The following is a 16300-nucleotide window of genomic DNA, read 5'->3' as shown; positions in this document are numbered from 1 at the left end:
GGGAGGATTGAGGTCAGATTTATTCAAGTCTTCATTCATTCATTCCACAGAAACATTTTGGGTGCCATGGACAGGGAGGAAAGGAGAAAATAGAGCTGTTATTGCAGTTTTGTGGACAATAAAAAAGAGTCTGGAGCTGGATGGTAGTGTTTGCATAACAGTGTGAATGTATGTAATGCCACCAAGCTGCACACTTATTAATGGTTAAGCTTGTAAATTTTGTTATGTGTTTTTTACCACCACCACCACCACACACACACACACACACACACACACACAATTCTAAAGGAAAAAAAAAAAAACGCCTTCTTGGGCCCCACCATGACCTTGGTCTGGAACAAGATGTTGAAATGGAGGTCACTGTAGTATAGAAGGAGATAATGTGGCAAGAAGGGGAGGAAGAATGCTCAGAGAAGGGACTGGCCACCAGTCCTTCCTGTCTGGAGTGAGGGGTCCACTGGGGGAGACCACACGAGCTGAGGCTGCAGACTCAGGCTGGGCCAGTTGTTGTAGGCCTGGCAGCCTGCCTGTGGAGTCCGGCTTGCCTTCTTAGGTTCTGGGAACCTCTGAAGGTTTCTGCTCAGGGAAATGGCATTCCAAAGGTGTGCATTTAGAAGATTAATCTCATTAATCCTGCCTGTTAAACCATTGCCTATTAAAAGCAGTGGGATTGAAGCATGCATTTCTAGGATGACAACTGTGGCCCAGCAGAATTTTAGATACCTGGGCATGTCTTTATGAATTGAGTGGGTTAACTTTTCCACCCATTTTACAAATATTTATTGAGAACTATCTAAATGCCCATAGTATTCTACGCAGTGGGGATAAGGGATGGGGTGAATTTATCAGATCTCTCCTCTTGACAAGTGTACAGTCTAAGGAGAACCCTATTCCCAAATAAGAAGTTATGCTACATTGTACCCTGTGTTACCATAAATGTCTCACCAGAGTTCCACGGGAGCTGACAGGAGGGGTGCTTGGCCTGTCTGGGACACTGGGGTGGCTTCCAGGGAGAGATTGTCCAGTGGATTTGAAGGATAAGCAGTATTTTCTAGGCAGAGAAGGCCAGCCTGGGAGGACAGTGAATCAAAACTCACTGGGAGTTGTAAATTTAAAGAAAATGTAGAAATGTTCTCTTTTAAAGCTAAACTCTTATTTCATTGGCTTTTAGGTGGTGCTGTCTAACGTGCATGTTTTTGGACCCAAGCTTAACTTTTCAAATGTGGAATGCTAGGCCTTCATTGGTAAGTTTGTTTGATGCCTTCTTACTGAATTATGCTATCAAGGATTGGTATTTGGAATGAAGGGCAAGGTTGTTATCACTGGTACTGCTCTGTGAAGGGTACTGCACCTGTACTCTGGAGAAGCCCACAGCGTAGGTGGAAAAGATCTGCAGGAGAAGGGGATCTCAATTTATGTTTCTGTGGTAGATTCAGAGAGAGAGGCCAGAAGGGAAGTACCCCAGGGGCAGGGGATGGATAAAGCTGGCCTCACAGAGAGGCAGAGCTTGACTGTGTTCTGAAGGATCGACAAGTCCAGTTGGGGGATGAAATATGCTTTTCTGGCTTGAGAAGGTGGGTATAAGATGGAAAGAAAGTGGACTCAGCAAAAGACCCATGAGAACAAAAATTTCATCCAAAGGAGTGGTGAGTAAGAAGTTTGGCAGGATCTGCTGGTGGCTGATTATTCTAAACCAGGGTCAGCAAACTTTTTCTGTAAAGGATCAGATGGTAAATATTTTCGGCTTCCTAGGCCATATGGTCTCTATCATGGCTCCTCAACTCTGCCATTGTAGCGGGAAAGCAGCCATAGATAATATGTAATGGTGTGGCTGTGTTCCAATTATACTTTATTTACAGAAACAGATAGTGGACCGAATTTGGCCTGTGGGCTATAGTCTGCCCACCCCTTTTTAGACCCTGAATGCTAGGCTGAGGCACTTGGAGACAGCAAGAAGCCAGTGAAGGTATTTGGAGCAAAGAAGTAAAATGGCTGAAGTAACATGTTAGGGGCATTCAGGACAAGAAGCGTAGACTCTGTTCCAAGGCAGCAGCAGCAGTCCAGGCATGAAGTCGCATGGCTAGCGGCGGTTAAGATGGAGCAAAGGACCAAAAGAAGAGATAGTGCAAAGGGAGAAACGTAGGGTTTGTGGTATTCTTAGACTTTAAAGACAGGAGCCAAAGAAGATGAATCTTTAAACTTGATAGTTCATAACCATTGACCAAAATGTGGCAGTTCGGGGTGGAGAAGGATAGTTGGTGCATCCAGTTTTAGATATACTGAATTCAAGGTGGCAGTGGTTCATCCACAGGACATGTCTAATAGATGATTGGAAATGCATGGCCAGCACCTGGGCTGGGAAGGGTAGGCCTGGAGATGTAGAACAGAAGCATAGGATTAATAAGTTCTCTCCATGATGTGCTGAGGGCTGAGCCTTAGTGAGTGTGCATAACTCTGGGATGGGAAAAACAGAAGCTGGAAGAGAACCAGAAGCCAAAGGGGAGAGGGTCTTAGGAAGCAGAGAGGATGGGGCAGCAGAGACCAGGGAGAAAGGGACCTGAGGGAAGGCTGCTATATTAGCGATAAGGTGGTTACAGCTGGCCTTGAGAACATGCTGCGGGGAGGCAGAAGGGGGAAGGCAGCGAGGTTGCACAGGGTCCATCATAAACGAGGGATTAAAAATCAGAGACATTAGTAAAAAGAGACCAGTTATGGAGAGTTTGAGTGGTAAAAGAAAGGAGATACAAAGATTTCAGCATCTGAATGCCAAAATAAGCTTTTTAGCTTTGAGGCAAGCAAAGCATGCTGTGACCGGTCTCCTGTCCTTCTCTGGAGCCAAGTGTGTTTGGGAGTTTGTGTGTACCTTGGGCTTACGATTGTGTTCTTACGCTTTGTTTGAGGTGTGGTGTTCCGAGCTCTGCTACAACTTGCACCAGTGGAATCCAGTCCGTGTCTGGACCCCTGCCATGAGACAAGATGTGATCTGTTGGGGAAATAGTTGCATTTGCCTGAATTGGAGGAGAAAATAGGATAGAGCAAGAAATGGAAATGAAACTCCTTACTGCAGAGTCTGCCCAAGTATGGGAATTTGAGACAATTCCTCAAGTCACTCAACTAGATAGCAATTTATGTTTCAAACACTTTCAGTGTATGGCCTTGGGTTTGAATTCTGAGTAGTTTTTGGCTCACTTTTCACAAATATATCAGTTAGAGATGGAGTCATTAAAGCAACAGGTGGAACAGGTTTGCAGCCTCCGTTTCGTGAAATCTCACTGAGTTCCAGGCACAATGCTGAGTGCTCTGTAGGTATCATTTTAATTTCATCTTTGCAACAACCTACGACAGAGGCATTAGTGTTTCCACTTCAGCAATAGGAAATCAAATCACAAGAGAGTGAGTAACCTGCCCGAGGTTAGAAGGGATTTGAACCCAGAGTATCTGACCCCTGGTTTGCACTGCTTTCTGAATGTTTCCCACCTAATTTCCACCTAAATCCGGAATTGCTCCTCTGTCTTATGTAGAAGGATTGGAGCCAGCATGAGCTCTTAAGGTTAAATACTTAGAGCCTACAACGGGTGTTCCTGTGTGGGACCCCTGGAAGAGACTAAGGCCAAACTTCAAACACTTACTTGACTGTTTCTCCAGCTGAAATGTCCCTTTAGTTGGAGAAGGCAGCACCCTTGGGCTTGGAAAGGAAATCTCACTAGAAGGCGTGACAGATTCCAGTGCTAGCTCTGCGGCAGTGATAATCTGCTTTTTGTTGAAATACTTGAGTTTCTCTCTGCTCACCTCCAACTTAAGGTTCCAAGGGCAGGGTCCTGTTTTGTCTTGCTCCCCACCAGCATCCAGCCTGGTATCGGGTGTGTGGCATATGCCCACTGGATTTTGTTGTTTTTAGTGAACCAGGCAGCCTGGGACAAGGTGCGTAACCTCCATGTGTCAGGCACTGGGCTCGGCACTGTGGTCATAGAGGAGACACCAGACAAGTTCTGTCCTCATGAGGCAGATGCATGAGCAGGACAGACAGAGTAGAGGGGGTGAGATCTAGGGTCAGACAGGCAGGATAAGGCTCTGAAGAAAGCCGTAATAATGCTCTTTGGGACGGCTGCGAATACCTCCACACTGTTCTCTGCTAGGCTTGGTGCGGTTGCTGATACCAGCTACCTGCTCCCCGCCGCGAGAGCGCCCCCTGGGTGTCAGAGGGGCCTCCTGCCTCTGGCGGGGCTGAGCGCGCCCCTCTCGCGCCCCTCCTCTGCTTACTGTCTGCCCTGCCACCGCCCCGCCCCCCGGTTCTCTGCAGTTCTGTAGACTTGGCCTCCGCAGCCTGCTGTGCCGGTTCTCTTTTTTTCAGTCTTTAGCTTAATAAGGTTTTGCTTGATCCCGTTCGGGTCAGCCCCAGTATTCCTCCCCGCTGAGCTCATCACTGCTCACCTGTATCCTGAAGTTGCCAGAAAAGGCCCAGAGCCTCTCCCAACCACCCTCCGAGCTATCGTCCCGCGGGGACTTCCGGTCAGCCCTCTCCTGGTACCCAGTGCGTCTGTCTTCCTGTGGTGCCTGCCTTGGGTGGAACTTAAACCCCCTCAGGCGTGTCAGCTGCAGGAGTCATCCTTGGCTTTGTCCTTTCCCTCCACTGTCATCGTCCACCCGTTACCTCATCTGGAAAAGCCCATCTGCTCCTTCATCCCTCCGTCCTTCCTTCTCCCTCCCCACCTCTTCACTTAGGACTCTTCCTTTGGGTTGTTTTAATAGCCTCTTCATTGGCCTTCCTGGGGCCACTTTTGTCTTCCTAATTGCACCCCCATCTCCTCGCAGCATGAAGTTTCTAACTCACACTTCTATCGAGGCTTTCTTCTGCTGAAAGCTCTCTTTAGGGGCAAGACCTCCCTGGTGCTCCGGTGGTTAAGGCTCCAGGCTTCCAGTGCAAAGGGTTCAAACCCCTGATTAGGGAACTAAGATCCCACATTCCTCACCGCATGGCCAAAAAACCCCCAAACTCTCCAGGGGCTCCTCATTGCTTGTAGAATAGAACCACAGCCCCCTCTGCAGGTCTGCAGTCTTTTCCTAACTGGCCTTCAGCCACCTTCCTCATTTCACTCTTTCCATAGCCCATATTTCTAACCTCAGCCTAGCTTCTCAACGGCCGTCACCCCTTGGTGCCTTGGCCAGAGCTGGGCTCTTTCCCTGGAATGACCCTTCCCCTGCTCCCCATTTCAGTAACTCAGCTCAGGTTTCTGCTCTTCTGGACACCTTCTCCCCACCCTGCACTTCTCTATGCCCTGGACATGACCTTCGTCCTGGCTCCCAGAACACCCTGCATTGCTCTCTCTCCCAAAGCACTTATTGATGTAACTGTTGATTTACTATCTGTTAAGCTCAGAAAACTGAGCTCCTTAAGGGTGGAGACCACACACACACACACACACACACGCACACACACACGCACACACCCACAAAATCTCTGGGTTCTTGGTGCCAGCACAGAACACCTGGCTCAGGAAGTCTTTGTTGAAAGAGTGAGGATAGCAGAGTCTGTTCGTGCAGCCAAACAGCACATTTATAACATGATCAAATGTATTTGAAATTGGAGTTCCATTGGTTATTGAGTTGGGTGGGCCCCCCTGCTTCTCAGTTTTGATGGCAGGATAGGTTGGTGTGGGCTGGGGTTTGTGGTTGCCTATTGCATCTCCCCACCTGTGGAGGCTTTGGGAACATAACTTCTCTATATTTTTTGCCCCTGACTTTTGTATTTTTAACTCCTGTTGTTGATGGGCTAGGAAAGCAATTCAAAATGAAAAATAGTCCATCACGGAATGCTGAAGAATGAGGTCCACCCAGCTTTCTGGACAGATCCCAAATTTCCTAAATTAGCCAAAGTAACGACTCTTGCTAACCACTGACAGCTTTTCCTTTGTGCAGTCCAGCGGAGAGTGCTTTTCTGGCTGGGGGATGAGGAAAGCTAGTGGTCCTTTCTAGAGGGGCCCAATGGCATCTTTATCTTCATTTGGAACCTTGTAAAGTCCTCAGTGAATACTATGTGTGTGCACGTGCACACCCAGTCACTTAGCCGTGTCCAGCTCTTTGCAACCCCATGGACTGTAGCCTACCAGGCTCCTCTGTCCATTGGATTTCCCAGGCAAGAACACTGGAGGGGGTTGCCATTTCCTTTTCCAGGGGATCTTGCCAACCCGGGGATTGAACTCGCGGCTCCTGCTGCATCTCCTGCATTGCAGGTGAATTCTTTACCACTGAGCCACCAGGGACCTTTCCCAGTGAATACTGAGGAGTAGCAAAGGAAACAGCTATGAGCCCAGGGATGCCAGGTCCACGTCTGTGTCCCCCCACCCTGGGAGCTCCTGCAGTACACCTCAGTGCTAGCTGCTACCTTCTCATGTTCTCCTTTGGGGCTTTCAACTTCATGCTCTTGCCTCTCCTTCACTTCTAGTTCTGCCACAGAACCAGGAAATTATGCTGAGAATGCAGTTTCTCTTTGGGAACATAAAGTAATCTGGGAAGGCTTCCTTGAAGAAGCAGTCTTCCTCCACCCAGAGGTGTCCTGCTGACCAGAGTGCTCCAGCAGGCGCTTGGGCTGCTTTCCTCTCCTGGAAACGCTGATGCTGCTGCTGCTTTCCCTTTCAGGGACTTCCCAGAAGCTGTTCCCTCAGCATGGAATGCATTTTCCTTCTGCCCTGCCTGGTTCATGCCCATTTACCCGTCTTATATCAGCTGATTCATTTCTTCTTAGGAAACCTTCCCTGTCATCCTCGATAAGGAACCTGGGTCTTATCATCACCATTACTGTGATCCCTTTATGCTGCTCGTTGATTGCTCACCACAGGGCAGGTACTATCAAAGTGCCAAGAGGGTAACCACTTAATATTAGAGCCTCAGTAGTGTGTGCTGAGGTCAGGGTTAGCATTATTATTGCAGATACCTTTCAGAGGACCAGAGGTCCAGATCAGTTGGAGGCATGAGAGCAGGGTTTGCACCCAGGAGCCTGACTGGGTCTTCGCTCCCGCCCGTTCTTCTCCAAGTGTTCGGCAGCCCATCCTCCTACTCATTCTCAGCTCTCATCCCAGAGACCATTTCACATGTATGTGTTTGGTTATAGATGAATAAAAGTTGTGTTCACTCACTGGGCAGCCTGTTAAGCCCCGACTTCCAGGCAGGAGCTCAGCACAGAGTTGACCAACAGCCTGCCTGCCCAGGTAGCCACTCACCTGCTGGATCTCCTTGCCCCTTGCATCCCAGGAGTCTGGGCTGTGAGCGTGAACTCCCTGGGGTCCTACAGTTTAGCCCACACTGTCCCTCCTGTTTCCATGTCCTAGTCAGTGGTGCTAAGGAGGCATCTGTTCCTGGCAGGGTCTGTCCCTTCATCTTTCTTCCACCTTGTGAACCCACCTTCATCCTTGTATAAGAAAGTGGACCCTCTTCTACCCCTAGGACAGAACCCTCGCCCTTCCTTTGCTCCTCTGGACCTACCTGCACACACTTGGGATGGCGCTGACCGCCATGGGCCATCCTGACCTGTGCGCCTGCCTCCTCGCCCTTCTGCAGCCACTTGGGACCATCCCTGGTGTGGCCTCTGTGGCAGGTAGCATCTTGTACAGTCAGGACGGAGGGGGCCACAGAGGGGATAAGAGGACAAGAGTTACTGCCCTACAAGCAGCTGCTCCGTGATTCCAAGTGTGTGTGGGTGCCTATGCTGGTGACTATGTGTGTGTGTGTGTGTTTCTTGCTTGATGCTTTTGCTTGTATAATTTATCTTTGTGCACATTAGAGACCATGCCTCACTGTCTCAGGGGTCTGATGTGGGGCTCTGAATAACAGATACAACAGAGCTGTTGGCTAAATAGATTTTCTCCTCCCTCTAGCCAAAGTCACCTCCCCTTTCCCTCATGGGGTTGTTATGACTATCAGGACCCCCTTCCCAGACCCCACTCAGGCGACAGGGATGTGAAAGCCCCACCTAGACCCCAGCAGGCTAGCAAGGCACCAGGCATTGGCTGGCAGCAGGGAAGGCTGGTCTCCCAGGGCACCTCACCAGGCCTCCAGGGCTCTCCAGGAGCAGGCTGGCTGAGCTCCTTGTGTCTCATGCTGGTTTTGAGTGGGAGACATAAAAATTAAAAATGGCTTCTGACCAAGTTGGGAAAGTGGGCATGGGTAGGGTGGGGATGGGGAACAGGAGGACTTGGCTGCGGCTTCCAGATGTACTGGCAACAAACAGAAGTCAGCTCACAGGGAAATGGCCTCTGGGGCACTCAGCATGCTGGTGTGAGGCAGACGTGCCTCACAGTGTTGACTCTGTGCCTGTTAGTGGTGGGGACCCGTGCTCTTTAAACCTCAGTTTTCTCACCTGTAAAATGGGACAATGACCATACTAATCACCTCTGTGAGGTTCTTGTGAGGGTGAGATGAAAACATGCTTAGCACGGTACACGGTATGTAGAAAATGCTGAGTATCTGTTATCATTTTACTGTTGTTTTAAAAAAGTAACTTTGGACAACATACGGAGTCTAAAATGCACCATTAAAGGTTGTGAGGAGTAAATGAAGTGGTAGTGTAGGAAAAGCACTTTGTGAATTGCAAACTGTGTGCAGATATTATTATTAGCATGTTATTATTATTACTGGATGTTATTATTAACACAAATATCTCTTTTATCGTTTTGACTTTGGAAAAAAATGGCTGAGCACAGTTTTATGATGTTGACTCTAAGTTCTTTGTTGTTTTTGTTTTTTTTTGTTTTGTTTTGGAGGGAGATTTGTCAGACAGGCTTTCACTGGAATCTTGCCCAGAGGCTGTGTGACCTACATTGGTGATGCCAGGTGCCAAATGTCTGAATAGCACCTGGCACAGAGGAGCGATTCTGTGGTTGCTCATCTGATTTTAAATCTTTATGGTAAGCATTTAATATGTAGTGGTACAGTTAAGTTTTTGTAAAATTCATTGACAGTAAATTGTGGGCATTTGCTTAGGACAAATTCCTGAGAAGTTGCTTGAGAAATACGCACTCATTGAGCTTTGTACCTAATATAGCTGAAGAAATGGAAGCAATTTATTCAGCATTAGGTGTAGAAAGCTACCATTGTTTTCTCAAGTGTGTTAGGAATATTTTCTTAACAGGTTTGCCTCTCTGGTGTTTATCTCCATCCCATACCATTTCACTGCCTCCACTCATCCTTCCAAAAATAAAATTGATCAAAAATTAAACATGTAGACAGAGGTTGAAAATTTTCTACTCACTGGCTGCTTTTGGCCTGCAGATGTATTTTGTTAAGTGCTCACAATGTTTTAAAACCTTTATATTAGTGAGTAACATTTAAAAATTGAGAGGTGTTATCTAGAAATCTGGATTTCTAGATCTTTGTGAAAATCCGAAGATCTAGCAGCACTGGGTCCATCTACCCTCATGGCATTGATGAAGAAGGCCGTCCCTCTTACAAGGACCTGTTTCTCCAGCTGCCCAGCCCCGCCCAGCCCCCGCTCCTATACATGGCCTGTAGGTAACTGAATCTGTAGTCTGCGCTAAATGTAACCAACACCTCTTAGACATGGTGCATCAACTGAGAATTATTTTTACCAGCAACTTTGACCATAGAGAGGAAGATTGTTTCACTTGCTAAGCTGTCATTTTTGTGATAAGCCAAGTAGCTTCAGTGTTTTATTTAGACTCTTTTGGGTTTAGTACAGTCACCTCTCTCCTCCTGTGGATTTCCGTCCTTAATAATTTTTAAGAAGTCTTTAGCAAGACTTATAAGTCCATGTAAAATGTTGGCTAAGGCCGGATATAAATTTTGATTGCTTCTATATAAGGGAGGTTGAACACAAGTTACCTGCTTTAATTCAGTAACTTATGATGTTGCAAATTTGAACAATTAAAGATACTTAGTCCTTTTTATTGGTCATCTCATTGTTGTTGTTCATTTGCTCAGTCATATCCAACTCTTTGCAATCCCACGGACGGCAGCATGCCAGGTTTCTCTGTCCTTCACCATTTCCTGGAGTTTTCTCAAACTCATGTCCATTGAGTTGGTGATGCCATCCAAATCTCATCCTCTGTCATCCCCTTCTCCTGCCTTCAGTCTTTCCCAGCATCAGGGTCTTTTCCAATGAGTCAGCTCTTTGCCTCAAGTGGCCAAAGTATTGGATCTTCAGCTTCAGCCTTTCCAATGAATATTCAGGGTTGATTTCTCTTAGGATGGACTGATTTGATCTCCTTGCACTTCAAGGGACTCTCAAGAGTCTTCTCCAACACCACAGTTTGAAGGCATCAATTCTTCATCACTCAGCCTTCTTTATGGTCCAATTCTCACATTTGTACACAACTACTGGAAAAACCATAGCTTTGATTATATGGACCTTTGTTGGCAAAGTGATGTCTCTGCTTTTTAATATGTGGCCTAGGTTTATCATAACTTTTCTTCCAAGGAGCAAGCATTTTTTAATTTCATGGCTGCAGTCAATGTCTGCAGTGATTTTGGAGCCCAAGAAAATAAAGTCTGTCACTGTTTCCATCGCTTCCTCATCTATTTGCGATGAAGTGATGGGACCAGATGCCATGGTCTTTGTTTTTTGAATGTTAAGTTCATCTCATTGAAATAGTTGTAATTTAGCAGAATCCTTATTGAAAGATGTGAGAAGCTGGAGATTCTTAGTTGTGGAGATCATCCTTATCCATCAGTTTTTCTCAGGCAGGCCCTCACCCTCTTCCAGCTAGTGAGTGCGCACAGATCTGGGGGCCACATGCAGGAGCGGGGTGCTGGACCCCAGAGTGTTTACTTAATGGGAGTCCTTGCAAGCAATTTTAAAGTTATTATTATTCTATGAGCATCAACATTTTTTGGTTTTTGTTATCATGAGAAAGCATACATTTATAAGAAATTTGGACAACCCTGAAGTGTCTAACATACAGGACATAAGTCTTCCGCGACACCTGCCCTCCCCACCTTCCCTCAGGATTGGCACTCTTGAGGCTTTGTTGGATATAGTCCTGGACTTCTTCATTTGCTTGTATCCCCTTAACCCTTTTATATCCCCTTAACCCCTTTGTATCCCCTTGTATTCCCTTTGCCCTCATGCCCAGTATACATGTTTTTACTTTCATAGAAATGGACTCTGTCTATGCCTACAGTTTTCCTTTTTTTTTTTTTTTTAGCCAACTGTCAGTTATTATGGTTTTCTTTTCAAGTTGACATGTACAGATAAATGTACCTTACTGTGTATAATAGTTGTAATCCATGATATGGGTACCTTTGAAACTTTTTCAATCACCCTTGTATGGGTAGAGACTCAGTTTGCTGCTGATTTTTTACCATTACAATCACTGCTGATGTGGAAATTGTTACGCCCACCTGTGAACTTCTGCGTGAGATTCTCCTGCACATAGACACCTGAAAGTAGGACATTTGGCTTAAGTAGTTTGCCATTTACAAACTGAATCAGTAGTGTCTAATTGCCCTCCAAAAAAGCTGTACTAAGTCACAGTCCTTTCAAGAGTATCCAATTATGGCTCCAGTAATCCAGTTTTTGCTTCACCATGCCTGAGCAAAGTAAACTTTAAAAACTCACAAATATGCCATCAAAATTACACATTTGTCTTAGAAAAGCATTCAAAATATACATCTATAGATTTAATTAAATGATTTACATACTTTGATTTTGGTCACAGTTATCATCCTACACGATGACAAAAATGTCCCCCAACTGTTGTTATCAGTTTAATTATTAAATACTTGCATGAGGATTTTAGTTGTCCCAGGGAGCCTTTGGGAGAAAAGTCGCGGCTTCCTTTTCTGCTGCTCCACTAGGCCTGCCTTGTCTTTTCTATTAGGGTCTGAGCCCTCAGGGCAAAGGTCATGTCAGCATTTAAACAGGAGTGCCAGGCCTTGGCATGGTGAGATGGCAGGTGGTGTCTTGAGGTATCCAAGGTGTTCCAGCCACCCTCTCCTGAAATATAGCGCCATTTCACATGGATAGGTCCTTCCCGCCTGTATTTTCTCATGGTGTCCACATGACCTCCCTGTGAAGCAGACACTCCCCTCACCCCTCATTTACATCTGGAGACACTTAGCCTCAGAGGTTTGACTTAGTGAGTGTCACACAGCCACTGAGGGTCAATACCTTGGACCAGGTCTTCTGACTCCAACTATGGTTGGAGCCTGTGAGGCTGATAGGCAGCTTTTTGCCTGTAGGACACCATGGAAGTTTCCTTTACTGAGCTGGGGGTGGAGACAAGAAAGGGAAGTGACATTCCCCAACTTCCTGTGGTCACTTTTGGGCATGTGAAATTTTAAATTCCATCTTCTCCAGAGGCCTCCTCTCTGCCTGTCTGACCTGTTGTCTGGCTCTTGCTAACAGGTTACCCTGTATTGGCCAAAGTTCTTTAGCCCTAACCTCAGTTGTGAACCTGAAGGTAAATTTGATGAAAGTATTTGATGAAAAGTATTTGATGAAAGTTGCTCAGTCATGTCCAACCCTTTGTGACCCCATGAACTGTAGTGACCCTGTGGACTGTAGCATGCCAGGCTTATCTGTCCATGGAATTCTCCAGGCAAGAATACTGGTGTGGGTTGCCATTTCCTCCTACAGGGTATCTTCCTAACCTAGGGATCAAACCCTCCAGATTCTTTACCATCTGAACCACCAGGGAAGCCCCCACCCTGCATATCCTTCCAGGATGCTGTCAGCTGCATGAAATCCATGCCAGGTCATCTGGTCTAGTGGAAACAGGGATCTGGAGTTGGGTTCAAATCCTGGCCCCATTACGTTTATTACTAGCAGTGAGAACCTTTGACTGCTGATCTTACCTCTCTGAGCCTCAGTATCCTCTTCTACAAGATACGGAAAATGATTCTCATAAGGACATTTTGAGAAATACATGAATTAAGATTTGAAATGTACCTCTAAGATGTTCAACACTTTATAAATGTGAGTCCTCTATCAAATTTTCCTGCTATAGAAAGAAGGTTCTTCTCAGGAGATGCTCCGTACTGGTAGCTGCTAGCTGGGGATCCTGGGGCCAGGACAAGGCCACCACATGAGCCCCAAGATGAATCATGAAGAGTGTATACCCTCAGAAGCTCACTATTTGGTAGGGGAGCCCAGTGAGCAGAGATGGTGTAATTTGTGCAGTGATAAGAATCAATTAACAGAGGAAAGAGTAATTAAACTCCAGGTGGAAGTGGGTAGAAGGGGGTCAAAGAAGTCATCAAGCAACTGGGGTACTGAAGGTTTTATAGGAGTTTGAAAGAACATACAAAATTAATAGGCAGTTTTATTCATTAGTAATAAAGTTGCATTTTTAAATGTATATATGTTAACTTCTTTTGACTCTTACTAATACACTGAAATATTCAAATTCATCCACTCTCTTTTCCATTTCTTTCCTTTCTCCTCCCATTCGGCCTCTTCTTCCTACCATATGTTAAGGTCCTCAGTTCAGTTCAGTCCCTCGGTCGTGTCCGGCTCTTTGTGACCCCATGAATCGCAGCACGCCAGGCCTCCATGTCCATCACCAACTCCCAGAGTTCACTCAAACTCATGTCCATAGAGTCGGTGATGCCATCCAGCCATCTCATCCTCTGTCGTCCCCTTCTCCTCCAGCCCCCAATCCCTCCCAGCATCAGAGTCTTTTCCAATGAGTCAACTCTTCTCATGAGGTGGCCAAAGTACTGGAGTTTCAGCTTTAGCATCATTCCTTCCAAAGAACACCCAGGACTGATCTCCTTTAGGATGGATTAGTTGGATCTCCTTGCAGTCCAAGGGACTCTCAAGAGTCTTCTCCAACACCACAGCTCCGGACAATTAAGGCCCTCAGCTGCTAACAATTTCTTAACAAGTTTTTGTATGCTTTAGTAGATCCTCAGAGATGCCATTTAGTAGATGCCATTTCACTCTGCTAAGTTTTTTTTCCCTGTTAAGTTTTTATAAGAGCTTTGGTATAGTTTTTTTTCCATTTTTTCTATACTATAAGCAGATTCTTTTGCTTTCTCAGCAGTGAACAAACTACCAGTTATTCGATATGTTCTGCATCACACCTGTACACAGGGGCTTGTGCCATCCCATCTAGTAGCCAGAACGACGTAGTGGAACAAGGACTGTTGGATCTTTTTCGTAGATGAGGAAGCCGAGGCTTAGAGAGGTTAATATACTGACATCTCGCAAGTATGAAGCCATATTTCTGCTCTGGAGTCTTTCCCATCATTCTCTGCTGCCTGGCCCAGGGTCTTGCCCTGATTTTGTGCTGCTGGTTTTGTAACCCACTTGGTGTGGTGCCAAGTCTCCTCACACAGCTTCCTACCTACTACCGGACTCTCAGAATCATGCAACAGCAGTAATTGATGAAAACCACAATTTCCCACTTCTCTCGCTTTTATTTCTGAGCTGCTTATAAGAAGCTAGGTTTGGCTTAAACTTTCTTTCTTGCTCTGTCTCTTCCGCTTAAGGAATGATAACAGGGTGCATGCACAGTGCTCCCAGGGCCCGGCCTGCATGTCTGAGGATGAGGCTCCAGCTTCATCCTGCTGGGGACTCCCTGGTAACCATGGGTACCCCTCATCCTCTCTCTACAGCTGTATTTCCCCAGCGTGATCCAGGGCTCAGGTGCTCCCCAGCTATCCTGCCCACTGCCATAGGAGCTCCTGTGATGCAGTGGGCCTGTGTAATATGCCAGAAGGGACCCAGGTCTCAGTTTCAGGAAGGGAGTGTGAATCTGCCCAGCTGTGTGACCTTAGGCCCACCCACTAACCCCTCTGACTCTCAGTTGTCTGCATCTGTAAAGGAATGCAAGTAGAACCCACTTCCAGGCTCACTGTCTGGATGATGGGAGTCCATGGGAAAGGGGGCAGTTTCCTTCCCTCTGGCTCCACCTCCCAAGTGCTTTGGGGACTTGGCAGTGTTTCTGTAGCGGAAACCCAAAACACCTTCCCTAGGTGCAGTGCTTATCACACCTCCAGCACCCTGAGACTCTCACCTCCCGGATTTCTTGAAGCTCATTTGTGTGGCTGAGAAACTCCTCAAAGGAAGGGAACAGCCCATTGAGCTCTGCTGCTGTTTCCGTGGCGGCGCCTTCCTTTCTTGCCCGTCTGCCCTGCAGACAGCAGCTGCAGCGTGAGTCAGTTGCCTGTATGTATTATCATTTCTTTTGCATCTCTCTGCAGAGAGGAGGATGCCATTCATTTAGCCAGTGTTCGCTGTGCCCAGGCTTCAGGTGAGGGGTGGGACATGGAGAGGGACCGACTCACAGATGCTGCCCTTGAGCTCCCAGGGGAAAGGTGCAGAGAGTATGACACACGAGCTGTGCTGTCACCTAGGCATGTCCTAGGGTGCTGTGGGAGAAGAGGACCCAGTGGCCTCTCCTGGGCACCCAGCAGACAAGAGCAGATCTTTAGAAGTGAGGAGGAGTCCACGCTGCACAAGTCCAGACAGAGCCCTGGGGGAGGTGACACTGGGTGTCTGTCTGGAGCCAGGGCCAAGGGGTGCAGTACCTGAGTGGCCACGTCCTGCGAGTCATCTGCACGCTGACAACCTTTCGGGACCTTTCCCCCAAGCCCAAAACCCACACACTCACTGCCCACGCAGCATCCACCCTTTGACGTGTGATGGGCACCCCAGAAGCAATAGAACTAAACAGAAGTCTTATGCAGAAACCTAACCCAGCTCCTCCCCAGTCTTCCCCATGTTATGTGGCCCCACCATTTACCTGGTTACTTGGGCCCCACACGTGGGTGTCATCTTTGACTCTGCTCCTTCCCTCACCCCTCACTTTGTCTGCAGAATTGCCAGCTGTTCCATCACAGTATATCTTGAAAACCACCACACCTCCCTACCCAAGTCCAGAGGGCTCCCATCTCCCAGCTGGTCTCCCAGCTGGTCTCCCAGCTTCTACTCTGTCCCTACTGCCACCAGCCTTCCACACAATCAGGCAGAATGACCTTTTAAAAAGTAAATAATATTGTATCACTTCCTTGCTCAAAACACTCTGTGGCTTCTTAGCATCTTGAAATAGAATCTGAACTCCCTGCCCTGTCCCTGCCCCTCCTACTTCCCTGGTTTCATCTCTTAGCACTCTCAGCCTTGCTCACTCCATTCCAGCCCCTATCTCCTTTCTGTCATCCTTTCTTGCCTCAAGGCCCTTGCACAGCTCTTCTCTGCCTGGATTACCCCCAGCGTTGCATGGTCTTTCCTCTGTTTAAAAGGCCCTGTCCTGTCCTACCCTTTACACCATCATTTTTTTCCTCTTACTCTGCTTTCTTTTTCTTCAGTAGCACTGGCTTTACATTATATATTTTTCTGTCTTCT

At 47.0% G+C, this 16300-nt stretch overlaps 1 protein-coding gene across 7 annotated transcripts in view; it reads left to right on the top strand.

The window, feature by feature from the left end:
* BMAL1 (basic helix-loop-helix ARNT like 1) overlaps positions 1–16300 on the top strand; it is a 107987-nt gene that overhangs the window by 31752 nt on the left and 59935 nt on the right. For all 7 annotated transcript variants that reach the window (XM_061440745.1, XM_061440738.1, XM_061440741.1 and 4 more), the window contains one exon: positions 1172–1244. The gene's annotated coding sequence lies outside the window, so the exon portion shown is untranslated. The remainder of the gene's footprint in view (positions 1–1171; positions 1245–16300) is intronic.

The sequence above is a fragment of the Bos javanicus genome, chromosome 15 (assembly GCF_032452875.1).
Source record: "Bos javanicus breed banteng chromosome 15, ARS-OSU_banteng_1.0, whole genome shotgun sequence".
NCBI classification, from domain to species: Eukaryota; Metazoa; Chordata; class Mammalia; order Artiodactyla; family Bovidae; genus Bos; species Bos javanicus.
This window is presented reverse-complemented; position numbering and strand designations above follow the sequence as displayed.